The following is a 16,730-nucleotide window of genomic DNA, read 5'->3' on the forward strand; positions in this document are numbered from 1 at the left end:
ATAAAGCATGCAGTCTTGAGACCTGACAACTTTTTCAAAGCCCTTTAAAGCATTTTTTATTGATTCTGAGACTATGCTTGGGACTTTATAACAACCCATTTACAAGGCAGCATTATTAAAAAAAAAAAAAAGAAAGAAGAATTTACTGCTATTCTTGCTGAACACCTCAAAAAAATATAGTCCTTTTGTTGTGGACAACTTACATGACAAACACCACCGAGCAGAAGGCAGCACAAAGCCCTGTCACTGTCCTTAAGCCATGCAGGACACTGGAGAATGAGCCTGAAAATTACCTCCTTCATTTTGCCAGAAGGCCCCAGCAGCAACCTGAGCAAACACACAGACACTGCAGTGAGCACAGCACACACAGAGCACTTGAGGGAGAAGCTGCCAGAAACAGCCAGCTCTGCTCAAAGGAACGCGTCCCCTTTCTCTGACTTACACCAGTTGCGGCCCTGGTAATCTTTGTTATTTCTGTTTTTAACTAGAATCATTACTTATTCCCTTTAGTTTTGTGCCCAGAGACAGAAGTTAAACACACCCTGTTGGTTCCTTCTCTCTAATTACAGACCAGCAGCTACTTTTAATACTGAGAAGGGGGTTACAGAGCAGCTGTTAAGAGAGGGACATTTTGGCCATTATCTGTGAAGGAAGTTCTTAGGAAAAGCGGTGCATACAGCCCTGCTACCACAGGACAGCCAGAGCTTTGACTTTGTTTCTTCTTTAAAGCACCAACAGACCTGAAGCCTCTAAAACTGCAGGGCCTGTGCTGTAGAAATCAAACCAGCAGCTTGGCTGCTACAGAGAAGGAGGTTTGTTTATTTTTTATGAAAGTGCCATTGAAAAGAGATTATACAAAACAAAGCCGTTTGAAGGGCACATTTTGACACATATCATAATTCCAAGGTGCTGAGCTAAAGCAATGTTTTGGTTAGAAAAGGAACAGCAGCCCCAGGTTCTACTTAAATTCTGCTGTTTAAGTAACCTAGACAAAATCATTCCACCTTTCACAACCTCATTCTATGAGAATTCATTCAACTGAAGAGGTAACGTTCAGCAGTAGCAACATACACGTGGTGTGCAGGAAATATCATTACAGCATATTTTTGCTGTCATATGTTATTATTAAGCAAAGAAAAACACTTACAGAGGAAAGATCCAATGCATGGCTTGCCCCCCTGCCTGCATATATGGACTACACTGCTGCTCAGCGCCACAAGACAGAGCCTGGATCCTATTTGAGGAGCCTCAGGATGGTGTTAGATGTGAAAGACAAACAACAGTTACTTAAAATGATTTCCAAGTCCCTAGAGATAACAATGATAATGTTTTTTATTATCACATAACAGTGCTGTAAACTCCTAATTTTTTAAGACAGCAATTTTTTTCCAGACGGAAATGTTCTGGTTTTGTAAGAGATCCAAAACCAAGATCTTGACTGTTCTCAAAATGTAAAATAGAAAACTCTTTTTTTTTTTTTTTTTTTTGAAAAACAAGACAGATTCTTTGTGAAGTCCCTTGTAATGGCCTGAGGAAGATGTTGCACTTCCTTATAGTAATACAAGATGATGCACAGTGCTTACAAACTATTTCACACTGCAACATCCTGTCAGTTTAGCAAATGATCATCTTTAAACTTTGCAGATACTACTTTAAAAGATGATCTCCCTCTCTGCAGTATTCAGCCTTTGAAAGAACCAGTTAACTCCTCAAATGGCCCTTTAGAGACACTGCTCTTCACAATTTGAATATTGACCGGGTTCATTAGGGAAGGAAGGAGAGATCTTTGGCTCGAGCAGGTCCCGGCTTTCACCCGAAAAGCCTTGTTGGTTTAAGGAAGGTCTGTAAGTCTTTGACAAGCTGAGCTCGCAGGCAGCTCCGGAGACTTGGGAGCTGTCAGAGAGAGCAGAACAGCGGAGAGCAGCGAGTGGCAGCTCAGTGGCACCGAGCCTCCTGTGGCACCCACAGCACAGCCCATTCCTGCCCAGCTGCTCCTTACTCACCTCAGCCTTGACTTCCGAGGACAATACAACACGCCTACATTCACACAAAACCCTAGGTATTCCTATACAGAAAAATCCCAAATGACGTCTGCAATACATAAGCTTTGCAGATGCTGAGTGCACTGCATTAATCTGAAACAAATCCAGGTAGTCTGGATCCTTTTTCAGAAGGATAAAACATAGCTTCAAGACAGTCTATAAGACTGAGGGAACAATAACTGGGTGAAGTATTTCACCCTAGATTTTATAGGCTTCATAATAAGTTAAAATCAGAACAAGTAATTTTGATAAATTCTGTAATGTTAAACCCAAGTCAAAGGTGTAACACAAGAATAAATCTAAGATTTCAGCTTAGAGATTTTATTGTAATTCCACAGGGAATACTGTCTTTTTCTATTTTTTAAATCCAAGAACAACAGGCAATTACACCTACACCCACCTTAATAGAAAACAGTGATCATCACCCCTAGGCTTACACCTTAAACTAATTAGCTCTCAGCCAGCACCTTCTCTTTCACTTAGCACAAGCCGTGAGGACATAAATACCCACGTACATTAGGGAATGAAGTCTCTCCCCTGTTTACTCTTAATGGTGTTGACTTTAGCTTCATTAAGAAAAATTTAAGAAGTTTAATGGCTGCTTTACAAGAACCCCCAATGACCCTAATTGTTGTTACTAATGGCTTCTGGAAGCAAAATTAACATGCTATAATGGCCATTAGAAATCCGTATTGGCTTACTGTTTTCAGAGAGGTATTCCACATACCCCTCGGTTTCTGTTCCACACTTCTGCATAGGGGGAAACTGTCAAGGTGTGGTGACTTTGGCAAATACTGTTTTTAATGTCACCCACTGCAATGAAGACTTTTTCATAAATACTTAATTCACTACAAACACAAAAATACCATGAGTGCCATGGCATCACAGGTTGTACCATACACCTCAACACATTCTTTTTCCACCTACAGGGGATCATAAAAATCCTTCCAGATCAGGACTTAAGCATTTGAAAGATCAGGATACCTAAACAGGCAAAAATTTTATTTACTTTTGACCTAGACACAAACATTAAAACCTCCTGGACTTTTGCCCTCCTGGAATCCTGCATGCTTAAAAATAGTATTGGAAATTATTCTTATTAGTCTTCAAAACAGAATTCTTTATAGTAATTATCCTTTTTAGACATACAGACATAAAGTAAATAAGTTGGTACATTTTTTTCTTTGTTTGTTGGTTTTTTGTCAGGTTTTTTTTTTTTTTTGAGGTGAGTTACTTTTAAAAGTTCCCAGGTCCCTCTTTTCTATTAAAAAAACGCAAACAAAACCCCAAACAAACAAACAACAAAAAAAAACCAAACCAAAAATACACAAAAAACCCCAAAACAACAAAACAAAACAAAAAACCACACCACCCAAACCCTTCCATCATGAATCTTGGCAGACAGCAGTAAGGTCACTAATACAGATATATTTACAGCCTATTTCCCGCTATGAAGAAATTTTCATATTGCAGTGCCTAGATGCTTCATTTCCTATAATAAATCTCAACCTCTTCAGAATCAAATCCAAAATTTTAAGGTACATTTGTGTGGATTTTCCTCATCTCATATTTGCATTGCTCTTATCACAGCATGGTCTTGGGCCACAACCAAGCATGTCAGGCTCTCAGTAGTAATACAAATAAAATATAACACATGTGACAGGACAAAACCAGAATTCTATGCTGAACCAAATTCAAACACTGCATATTTACTTTGCATGTCCAGAAAGGGTTTCAAAGTGTTTCTGCCCAGTCCTCAGCACTTGTGCTGACCACATCCTTACTGCTTCTGACAGAAGTCTCAGGCTTAACAGACTTGGGTACAGTCCTGGCTCGCTGGTGATGACATGCTCCTGTCCCAGGATATCCCTCACCTGCCACTGGCAAACCTCACATCCCAGCAATAGTCATCCGACGCTATACTGTATGTTTTAAAGTGTTTTAACCCCTTTATTAACACTTGTTATAAAAATGCTATGACACATCTCATGGAGATTAGAAATAACTTACCTATTCAGCAGTAAAACAAGACACAAACCAAACTTCTGCTGATATTTCAAGCTCACGCTGGTATTTAAGTACCTCTTTCAACAGCTTAAAGCCCTATTGTGTTAAAAAGGTGCAATTCAAAAAGGATCTGGAATTCCCTCTACTAAAAACAACTCAGCTTTTGAGCGCAAAAATAACCCCCAACTTCATTCACGTGCCAATACTCAGGCCTCGCAGATTTACCAGATCCGCCTTTTCCGAGCAAAATAAACTTGGAGAAAAGCTTTATGGGCCTCAACATTTGTTCGCTGTTCCCAGGTGTATCAAGTGGTGGTAGTAAATAGCCATTACACTGGAAACCTATCGAGCCTTCGACTCTTCGTGTCGCGGTCCGCGCAGCGCTACCCCCGAGCCCTCACCCTGCGGGGGCATCTCCCCTCCCGGGCGGTCTCTCACCTGCGGCCGGCGGCAGAGCAGCGGGCTGGGGCTGGGGCCGGGAGCGGGCTCTGCTGCTCCTCCTCCCGCTCCTGCCGCCGCCCGAGGTGTCTCTGGGGCCCGCCGAGCCTCCCCGGCCCGGCGAGGGCGGGCCCGGCGGCATCGCCCCTCCTGCCTCTGCCTCTCCTCCTGGCGGGGAGCGCCGCCGGCACCTCCGGGGATGGCCCGAGGGGCTCCCTGCCGCCGCCAGGGGATCCCTGCCACCGTGAGGGGATCCCTGCCGCCGCCTGGGTCTGCTTCCCACCGCCAGGGGATCCCTCCCACCGTGAGGGGCTCCTTCCCACCGTGAGGGACTCCTTCCCACCGCCCGGGGCTCCCTGCCGTCACCCGGGGATCCTTGCCGCCGTGAGGGGATCCCTCCCACCGTGAGGGACTCCTTCCCACCGCCCGGGGCTCCCTTCCACCGTGAGGGGCTCCCTGCCCTCGGCTGGGGATCCCTGCCTCCGCCGGGGCTCCTTCCCACCGCCTTGAGGGGATCCCTCCCACCGTGAGGGGCTGCCCCAGAGCTCTGCCCTGCTCCGCGTCTGCAGCGCCCCGTCCCGCACAGCCCGGGGGGTCCATGTGTCCTCCCAGAAGCGTTCACGCTGTACCAAGGTGGAAACTAATTTCTGCCCGGGACTCTGAAAAATACAAAAGTTTTTAGCCGTGTTTTTTACATCTGGCCGCTCCTGTGGTGGCTCTGGCAGGGCTCCCAAGCTCGTCACAGCTAGGCTGCAGGGGACAAGGGACCAGAGCAGGCGGCACACGAGGGACCTGCCCGTGGCTGCAGCCACCCCACGGCACCCGGCTCCCACTGCCATTGCCTTGGGTCCCACAGACCTCTCCCGGCGAGTTTCACTGCCCTGGCACTGAGCATCAAGCCACCAACTTATGGCTACTAATTCAGACGGAGCCTGGCTCTACCACACGTCAAGTCCAATGCAAAGCTCGCTGGAGGCAGCAGAAAGAATGCTGATTTCCATGGATTTTTGGATTAAGCTTATCTGGTGAGCTGTTAGTCACTGGCAAGCACACACCTCCCTGGGCAGGCAGGTGTGTGCCCAGCTACCTGCAGCTACAGCCATGTGTTAGTCATCCATGGACGTAGCATTACTGCAATAATTCCTTAGTAACTAAATACAATTTGTATTTGTGTCCTGCCAGCCAGCTGGTGCTTTCCCCTCTCCGTAGGCCCGAGAGATGTGCTTCAATTGACTCTGGGAGGGAGCTGCAGCTCAGCACACACATCACAAGCATGACAGGTTTCTGTGACTCTCTAAGCTCCTGCTCCAATATTGCTGGGAAAATAGAAAAGGCTGTGTTTTCTGAGACTGCCTAGCCATTAGGATGATTGCAGGCTGAATTTTGGAAAGGAATTTAAATCCAGTTTCAGCGATGTGAGACATTAGATAAGGAATACAGCTGGGGAAGTGAGGCACAGGACTGTGCAGCAAGTGAACTGGACTCTGCTTCTCTGAACCCTTGCAATGCTTTCATGTGCAGCCCTGGGCAAGGTACCTAATCATACCCTGGTCTTCCCTCTCCTGTTTTGGACATAGTGTCCAAAAACACCCAGAAATTACAGGAGCACTCAGATGGAAGCAGTGCACAGGCTGTTCAGACCATTTCTTAGGGGAGAGGAGAAGGATCTTCCAGTAAAAGGATTGTTAAAAAGAATTGTCTTCACTGGAAGTTGGATCGGATAACAAGATTTTAAAAAACTGCAGGAAATGGAAAATACATTGTTCTGCTGAGATCATAAATGGAGTTGTTTCAGAACAGATGGACTCAATTTGTCACTTCGTCAAAATTTTGTGGACCTTCCGAGCACACAGATTGCTTAACATCATTTCTGCATACCCGCAAAAAGTATTTGCTATCCCAGAGTAAGATCTAAAATTCCTGCATGATTCAACATGACTGACATTGTAGGGGTTTTTTAATGGCAGCAGATCCAAAGCATTCCAAGTGCTTTATGTACACTATTGTGCAGATTACTCTTAAACTATCAGCAATTACTGCAACATATTTTTAGGAAAAAAAAATGTAAAAAAAAAACCCACCCCAAAATATAGAAATTAATTTCCAGTTCACTGCCTCCTGCCTATGTTACATACAGAGCTCCCCTGTTCTTTTCTCTGCTGCTGAGGTTTCAGCGCTGGCAGCTGGTTCTCACAGCAGATGCTACCACCCCTTACTGGAGAGCACCTGGCACTGCTGGGAGCCTGCTCAACGCCACCACCCAAGCACGAGGTTCTGTCCTGGGCCAGGAAAGTGACAGCATCTCACCTGTGCTCCTAGTGGCTTATCTTTTTGCCCCTGTAAATAAATCCAAAATAAATTTCCTATGCTTATGTGGTAGCTGCACATGTCGAATGTTGTGGAAATGTAGGCCTTCATTGGAGGTCCATCTGAAATGTTCAAACTTGAACACAGCAATCCCTAGGGTTGTATTTGCTTCTGTGAAAGCTTTCTTCACAGACAAACAACCATTATTTTCAAGCTCTTGCATAGAAAAATATCCAACAACCCTACAATTATATGTACATATTGAATATATAAAGTCTGAGTATTAAACACACGAATCTAATCTTTCTCAAGATTGAACTGGATAACTATATCATAAATAGTCTTAAAGATTTTGTTAAAATGCATCACATTGGCTGATAAAAATCTAATAAAATATTTTTTTTTAAATTTTCTGTGTAACTTATTTGTAGATAGGATGCTTAAAACAAATGGAGTTGCAAAGTGCATTATAGAGCATTATAGGAGTCTGTTTTGTACAATTCAGATATGTGCTTCAGTGTAAATTGCCACAGTACTCAGGGCCATGAATCATTATGAGACAGAGAAAGATCATTATTTTTAAAAGAAGCAGACAGAAAAAAACAGTTAACTTCAGCTATAATTCTCATGTGAGGGGTTTATATTTTTCTCTTAGTAAGTCACCGTGGGTTGAATCTGCCTTCAGTTTGTCTGTGCTTGTACTATTTGTAGTAAAGAGGATGACAGCATTTGGTTCTAAATAATTTTATTTCCAAATATTTCAACACTCACATTTTCAGTGGCTCCCATAAATGAGTCAGTTAGGACTCAAAGAGTGGTTACTGACTAAATGAATATGTGCAAATTGGAAATATATTTATAACCTCAGAAAATATTATTGTAAATCTTTAGGAAAAATTTGAAAATTAATATAGAGCAGACTCTTTTGTGGGTTAGACATTATATAAAGTGTTGCAATATGTTAAGTTGTTCTTGTAAAATTAACAGATAGACTTTTAATATATTCACTTCTTTTAAATATTCCTTTGATGTCCTGCAACACCAGCGCATGTAGGGTAGCATGCTTTACCTTGCTGCCTTTTTGTAGTTCCTCAAATACCCCGAAACAGTGACCAAGACAACTGTAATTTCTGCTTTTTGTCACTAATTTCATGATTCTAATTCAGAAAGACAGAAATAAAATGTTGTTTTTAATGAACTCTACAGTAGGAAGTATTTATTAGAATATTGTTTGTTTGCTTGTTTTGGATGAGATTTAGCATCTATTTTCCAGTGTGCATCTGCACACATTCCACTCTCTGGCCACTGATCAATTTAGAGAATGAGACAAACAACTTGAGCAAATTATTTGCTATTTCCTGTAAAGATATCTAATAATAGAACAATCCCAATGTGCTAGGCATGACATGTTATGGAAAGATGTACTAAGACATTATTTTGAGCTGGTACATTGCTGTCACCTTCATTTACAGGCTAATATTACAATCAATTGCTGAAGACCATTAGGTTTATGCTGCTAAGTGCAGGAGCATCTCACTGCATCGGCCTGGCCAAAGAGAAGGCAGAATTTCTCTGCTGGTACTTGGTTTGCATTTTTGGCTCTTGGATCAATTGAACAAACTTTGGGGAATAATTTGCTGCTTTCTGTAAACAGAGCATACCTGTTTCTTTGGAGACATGGAAAGTTAATCAGGTCTCTTGTCCTATTTGCTACTTGTTTGAAAGTTGTCAAAGACTCTTAGCTGACTTGGAAAGACAATCATCTGTTCCAGCATTCCAGACTTCATAAAAGTTAGTGGGACAACAAAAATTTCTCCAAAGAAAACTTAAAGTGCACAGCACTGGGAAATGATAATTAGGGAAGGTACCAAGTGTACAAAAAACTGTGTGATTGAGGGGCTTATGTAGAGTTTTCTAGAGGTACTAAAGGAGTTAGGAATACAAGTCCCACCACTTGCAGCTCTAGAACCTGGGCTAGGAAGTTTTGTTTGAATTCTTGGATTAACAACCAAAAAACCACCTGCATCTCCTCTTCTGTCCATGCTTAAGATTCTATCTCCAGGTCAAGAAAATTCATTATTCTTGAAAAATCAGTGCCTGGTTAATTGCTTAAACCTTTTTACCTGTACTTGCAAGTGTGATTTGTACTGAACCAAGACCTTTAGATCAGCCTGGGCTTTAACCCTTTCTGTATGCTCAAGATGACCTGTAATAAAATTGAACATTTTCTTCTAGAAATACAATTACTCTCAACAATGAGAGATGATCTGGTCTATGGCTTCCTAGAAAACTGTAAGATGGTCTTTACTGAGGAGTCACTCTTTTTATTAATTGGTAAGTTACACAAGAAAGGAAAATAAAGGAAAATAAGGCCGTTTCCCTATTAGGTGCCCTAAAACTGCAGGTGGAGTTTGTCACAAAATGGAAGGTGTTATTGACTGAAAGAATAGAGAAAAGAACAGATCATTTTATGTTCACAGTAAATGATGAAACTATTTAGCTAACTGTTTTCAATTTGCACTTTCAGAATCTCTGCATTAGTAACCTGCATTAGTATAACTTTTATACTGGAAAAAAAGAAGAATACATTGGAAAAATCAGTAAGGAACAAATGGACCATGCATATTAGTAGGAGAAAATGCTGTTATGTAAATTGGAATACTGTAGTAGAACACAAAGTTCTAAAAGAATCCACTAAGAAACATAGATTTACTGACAAAAAAAACCAAAAAAACCCCAAAAACCTACCCAAACCTGTTACAAATAAATTTTATAAGTGTGTGGACAAACTTCATCTTCATCAAACTTCATTGTAGCCCTATTATAGTGAAACCAATGAAGTAAAAATTATTACCTGAGGATGTAGTCTTTCATGTTATCTCAATGAGCTTACAGAAGTAGCTTACCTCTAGAAGATTAGTTTATTTAGATCACAATGGGTATTTTAAAAGAGAGACTACAAAGCAAAAACATAATCCACCTTTTATTTTCCTTTATGCGGAGAAACTGAGTGTGTTTTCCTCCATGTAGTTGGTATTTTCAAACAAACCAATATAATAACTGCCCCAAAGCTGAGAGGGAGTAAGGTGGAAAATACTGTCTTACTGTCCTGAAATCACAGTCCTGCTTGCTATTAGTGAAATCAGTGGAAGAACTCCCCTTAAATTCAAACAGGCTGTGGTAATTCTTAGAGTAAGGCAAAAGAATAACCTCAAATTTCCAGCAGCAAAGGTTTCTCTCTTTACAATAAAATCTTAGAATTTATTGATATAGCAACATTAAAATGATGTTCATACTGCATCTTCACTACATTTGTTTTAAGTACAACAGATTATTAACTGAAATAAGCTGAGCAGTGATTAATTTCATGAGGTAAGATCATCTGGTGCTTTAGCATGTCCACATGATAATTGTCCTGGCACTACAATAATTTTTCTCATCGTGGATAGACTACTGAACTGGGAAAAAAAACTGGCTAGACTCTAACAGGACTGTGTCCAAAATGCATACTCTCTGTTCTTTAAAAATGATCCATCCAGCTCATAAAATTTAATCTCAGGCAAGGCTGGCAGCCAGTTTGGGATACAGGACAGCTGTGATGTACTATGCAGGCCAGATGAGGCACAACGGTAGGAAAAGCCTGTAAAACCTGAGACACTGATGAAGACACTAAAGAAGAAATGAAAATAAATAACTTGCCAATAATGACATCTGAGAAATAAACATCAGTCCTAATTTATGTCCTTTGAGTGTTTCACCAGCTCATCACAATTGTTTATTATAGTTTTCTCTCTCTAAGCAGTACCAGAACATTAGGACTTTCACAAATGTACAAACACAGTAATTATAGTTCACAACTACTGCATTTTTCTGGACAGGTTTTTATGTCTAACTGTGATCACTTTATTCAATAGAAATAAAGTGCAGAAATGCATTTGAAGATTTAGGTGTTGTTTTGGTTTGTTTTTTAAAAATCAGACTGTCCATGCAAGGTAAAGTGACCAGAGAAGTGCTCTCCTGTAACTGCAGAGGTTGGATTCCTTCTTTTTCACATTAATGCCTCAGCTTCCAGATTCCCAAGGTCTGTATTTGCCTGTACTCTCCAAGAAGTTTGTTCTGCTTCTGACAGACCATGATGTGACTTTGTTCTGAAGAGCTCGTAAGTGCTGACTTGTTACAAAGCACTTGGTGTAGGAGAGCAGGTCCAGAGCAGTGTGGTGTCTGTCCGAGCCAAAGCTGCCCCTGTGCACAACAGGGCAGCCTCTTTCTTGGAGCCAGTATTCCCCTTACCCTCTTGGCTTCTCACACTACTAACACTGTGCTTATATTTTTTGGCAACAAATTTCAGTTTTCTCAGTTCTACCCTTAGATTAGTGAGATTCTGTGGGTAGTTATCAGTACCTGAAGGTGCTACTGTCTGCATAGAAAAAACATTATAAAGCAGAAGCCTTCAAATGACCTTTAGTAGCCGGAGTTGGTGGCTTAGACACTGCACAGAAGCGATTCGGTAGTGGCACACACTGCAGGTCAGACATACATACAATTGAAATTGTCAGCAATTATGCTTTATGACATTATCTTGACAGATAAAAGTTGATATCATAACATCAGGTTAGTAAGATGCTTTGGGATGAAAAGAACCTTACAGAAACAAGTACATTTTATAAGTTATTCCTCCCACGCCCCATGAAAAATTTTGAAAAGGAAAAGCAAACACACATTGAAGGAAACCAATATGAAAGATTTCTGCCTGCTGTTGGGTTAGCCATTGATTTTTCCGACTGAGAATGTCTTTTCATAGTTACTGATTACCAGGCAACCACAAAGGAGTTTGATTCAAGGTCCACTATAGTGAAGACAGAAAAAACCCCAACCCAGCCTTAATCCGTCTCTTACTTATTGTAAGAATGATCAACAGTCCTGTTTGGAAAAGGGTCACAGGAGGAGGGAAATGCAAACAGCAACCATTAATGCACATTTCATCTAAACCGCATCATGTTATTTTTGTAAGAAAAGTATTTCTTCACAATCCTGGTGCAATTATCCGTTGTGTACAGACCTGCAAGATGTATTTGGGGATTTTGCTTTTTTTTAAGATGAGAACTTTAAGTTCAGAACAGATATTTTTGTGTTACATTGCCAGGCAGCATAAATGAGCAATTTGAATCAGGATTGTTTTCAGATTTTGCTGTCACCAAATCTAGCACAACAAATGAACTTTAGACCCAGGAAAATGCAGCCGAGAGTGCAGATTAGTTTCACTAACAGCTATTCAGAAGCGTTTGATTGCTTAATGATCTTTAAGCTCAAGAGTCAAACATTGCTTCATACAGAACAGAAATCATTTTATATACCCACACAAGAGCATTTTATTTATTTTAAACAAGCAAAGCACTCACCGAATTTGCACTCATGGTTACTCAGATTTCTCTACCACCACACAAATGCATTCTTTACAAGCCAGCTCTTGCATAGAGTCAAGTGGGTTTTTTTCTGGCAGTTTTGCACTATGGGAAAGTAGGACTTCATTCTACAGAGAGCCAAAAAAATCAGCCTCACATCCCAACATTAGATTGTCAAATAATATACAAAGAAACTAGCTTCATAAATGGATATGTGAGTGCTAAGGGGACATACTCCTACTTCAGACTGCTCAATCAAAGGGTTTTTGGTCTATTTTCCTTTAAAGAGCTACTGTAGCAGCAGGAAATACCCTTCTTAAAGCACTAACGATCTGCATCCCCTTTGTGCTCCACTATAACCTGTTGGACAGCGCTTGAAAAATGTCACATTTAGCACCAAAAAACAAAGGGTGGGCTCAGAGTTGAAAAAGGATTAGGAAACTCAATGCAGCAAGTTTCAAATGCCAAGAGCTATTTAGACCTGCTACAGAGCAGAGACACCTTCAGGAGATTGACTGCTGAGTTCATTGGGTATCCCACAGGTACTGCCTGAGCAAAGGGACCCAGAGCACCTCACTTCCACACATCTTGGAAGCAGAAAGATGCCATTCCTCCAAATGGAAGTATTTTTTATGCAGAGGATACCCAAGATTTTCATCTTCCCCCACTTGTAGGTGCACTCAAATAATTTTCAGGATCCCATCAGCTTTTTAGGATTAACTTACAGCAAAATAAAATTCACATTCTTTTGCTTGCCCAGTTTCATCCACATCCTGCACTGCTACAGGAAGGAGTAAATGGGAACAGGACATCTCTGAGCTGGCTACTGCCAAGAGAAAGGCCCAATGAACAGCACGGCCAAGATGCCCAACAAAGGCACCACACTTCTCTCTTACAAGTTTTTGGAGTCCAGATTAATAAAATTATCACAGCGGGCCAACCACTAAATACACAAAGAATTAAAATCAAATATTAAAAAAAAACAACTGATCTAACTTACAGTTATCTGAAATGCACATAATTTGATCTAGCACTACCATGCCCAAGTAACAGCTACTTTCTGTCTCTTTCTGTTTTCTTTTCAAGCAGGTATTTGACAGAAACTTTGGGCTTTTAAAGACTCAATAAAGCCATTTCAATTTTAATTCCCATGTTACTCAGGACATTAAGTAACTTGAAAAGAATTCTTGGTGTTGGATATTTCTTTCCCTGGGATCATCTCAAGCATCCTAACAATCAACTTTGAAGGTTAGTTCATTAGGCTTCAGAGCAAATTACTACAGGGAAGAGCCTAAGAGTACTTTGGCACAGAAAAATCTACAACCATGAAGAAATTAAGCACCACAAGAACAGCAAAGCTGTTTTCAACCTGTAGATAGAAATAATGAATAATGTATCTGTCAGAACTGCTAGGAAATAACTCCTGGGAATACAGTCAAGACACACATTTAGATCACTGCACCCAAAAAACATGTTTGAGGAAAAGTTTTGAAACCACTACAAATTAAGTTGAATATAAAGCTCTCAAAATCTGCACTCTCAAGACAAAGAGTTCTAAGACATACTAAACTTGATTCTTAGAAAACTATTTTGCATTGTTAAGCAAAATAATCAAGTTCTAAGAATCAGCAGAATAATAATTTCTTTGTCCTTTAACAGTAGCTGGAATAATTCACTTCTTTTTTGTTACAGCCTCTAAATAGGTAAATATACTCCCTTCTTGAGTAGTTACACACTTTATCTCCTATGGTTTTTACTCTCTAGGAAATAATGTTGGAGTTGAACATTCAGTTTTAAGCTCTATCATGAGTTGAAATATCCATCAAGATGCCAAATGGCTGTCTGCATTTATTTACAATACATTTTCCAGGTAAGACATGTTCTAACCAGCTGCTCACATTATATTTAGAATACACTCAGGATGACTCCAGACATAAAATGGAAAAGGCCCATTTTGAAAGTACACAAAAAAAGCTGCCACCAGCCACTGGACAACAATTATTTTCTAGAGATTTAGTTCTAGGAAAGCAAGTTTGTTTTTGGTATTTAAAATCCTGAGCTGTAAATTCTGACAAAACAGAATGAAGTCATGTCTCACAAACAGGAAGATTTACTTACACTTCAGCTTTTTTTCTGCCACAAGGGAGAAGACTGTCAATTAACAAACTGATCAATTTTCTTTTCAGTTAAAAGATTCTCAGCAAATCAATTTAATACCAAACAGGAAGATATGTGAACATTTCAGCTTATTTATGTATTTCCAATGGTCTGTGGTGGACTACCAGAGGGAAAACCACCAGAACTGCAGTATGTGCATGTCTCCCAGAGAAGGACAAGAACACACTTCAGCAATGTCAGCCGTGCTTCAGGAACTGCTGAACATGGATTTTAGCTGGATGTAAATCCAATTAACTCTTGCATAATTCTACACAACCCCCCTCAGCATGGCAGCTTTGAGCAGCTGCTGCCCTGCAGCTGCAACACCACCCCAAAGCCTGTTTCAGAAGACAAAGAAAATGGATCATTACATAAGTTTCCTATGTATTTGAGGATGAAAATTAGACAAAAACCATACATTAAGAAATCTTTACACATGTATTATACTCCATTTATTCTCAGGCTTACAGACTGCTCCAGCTTTCCTGAAAGGAAAACCAGCAGACCAGGGCCACCTGAACAAAATCAGCTTCCAAATGCCAGGCAGAGGGGCCCAGGAATCAGCTGGGGAAGGAACCCCATCCTACAAAAAATGTTACTTGAGTAACTCTTTCCACAGTGCTGGGAAGGGGAACACAGGGTGTCAAGAATGGTGATAAACTGCAGTAGTTAGATTAAACATTTATTTTTTTCATATATTCACAAAATCTTCACAAAAGTATTGAAACTCAAAAAGGAATTAGACTTGAGTCAAATACAGAGATGAAATGTACAAGACAAATGAGCAGGCAAACTAAAAGGTCTTGAAAGTATTTTACTTCAGATTGAAAAACGAACAGTTCAACTGTTCCGTTTAAATAAAGTTTTGCAAGATATACAGTATTTTATGAATACAATGCTGGTCATTTGAGGCAATGTAAAATACCTCAATTTTTCCTTCATGCTTTTTTTTTTCTTTTTTTTTTCTTTTTTTTTTTTTTTTCTTTTAGAAAGATACTGTTTACCAAAAAGAAACTTGAGCAGTCCAGGAAAAGCTATTTTCCATTAAATTTATGAAAACCATAAATTGAGGCAAACCTAAGATTCCCAATGGAATCAAGATTATCTTCCCGCTACCACCACCTTAAAATTATCACATGCTTATTGGAACACTAATATCTGCACCCTAGGAGTACATTTGCTTTCAACAATGAGGGTGATTCTTTTAAAAACACTTCAGTGTGGTAAATGCGATACAGATCTTTGCAAGTATTAAGTTTTGGAACAGTTTTGCTAATAGCAGCTAACAATACTGGATTAATATAATTTATAAATAATTGTTCCCTAAGCGGTGAACATAAGTCTACACATTCACAATAATCTAAAACAAAATAAATAGTGACTATGCATAATGTGGTACAACTTTTACTAGGTTCTATGAAGAAAAGCTGAACATCTTGATAAAATTATCTGATCAAATTAAAATATGACTCTAAAAATTAAAAAAAAATTGTCAAATTAACATCACTTAAGCTTAGTGTTGGAGTAAATGTTATGACTTTCTGTATTTTTTGAATATATATATATATTTTCCTTTTTGAAGTAAAACACTTTAACACATTGAAAATGTTTATTAATTTCAGTGATGACATCGGTTCCGGTCTCATTTTTCTTTAAAAATCATTGCACTCATTAGTGCCCATAAAGGTCAGGTTGGTCTGTAGTATTCTGTAAATGCATATAAAAAGTTTCTCAAAGCTAACAGTACATTTTATAAAAGCATCATCTCAGAACTGCTGCATTTAAGACAGCCACGTACGCCAAGTACAGACTTTCCTCTTTACAGAAATATGTGAAAGTAAATGCCACTTAACTCTCTACCACTGAAGTGTCCCAACTCCTGTTCCAAACTACGCCTGTGAGTGCAATTTTCCATTTCATTCGCATTCATGGCATCAAAGGTACTGCAACCTAGACTTGCAATGTGACTGAACCACACACAGGTGGAGTTTCAATGAAATGAGAACTAGGTCAATGAAGAAATATTATGACATATGAAAGGTTTGGGTCTTTAAGGCAATATAAAGTATATTTCATTATTTGAAATTGTTTTGTTTTTTTTTTTTAATAATTAAGTGTAAATATAAAAATGCCTAAGAGGGGAGTGAGAAAAAAATACTTTAATTGTAAAATTTACTTAAAGCTTCAACATTTATCATCTCCTACAGGAGTTAGCAAAAATATAAAAGACAAAAAAACCCAGACCTGGAAGGGGGAGGAAAGGCACAAACAAGGAGGCATGGGATTAAAGCAGCCCAGGAATGCAAATGTCTGTAACAAACTGAGTTTTGGTGTTTTGTCTTTTTAAAACAAACAAAAAGAAAAAAAAACAAAAAAA

General features: G+C 39.7%; 1 protein-coding gene across 2 annotated transcripts in view; it reads right to left on the reverse strand.

Moving 5' to 3' along the window:
- ADCY7 (adenylate cyclase 7) overlaps positions 1-4,589 on the reverse strand; it is a 60,568-nt gene extending 55,979 nt beyond the window's left edge. The window contains exon 1 of one of the 2 annotated variants that reach the window (XM_015639971.3): positions 4,488-4,589. The gene's annotated coding sequence lies outside the window, so the exon portion shown is untranslated. Of the gene's footprint in view, positions 1-4,052; positions 4,446-4,487 lie in introns of those variants that run through there. The other variant, XM_015639972.3, reaches the window with a different exon arrangement.
- Between the last annotated feature and the right edge of the window lie 12,141 nt (positions 4,590-16,730).

The sequence above is a fragment of the Parus major genome, chromosome 11 (genome assembly GCF_001522545.3).
Source record: "Parus major isolate Abel chromosome 11, Parus_major1.1, whole genome shotgun sequence".
NCBI lineage: Eukaryota > Metazoa > Chordata > Aves > Passeriformes > Paridae > Parus > Parus major.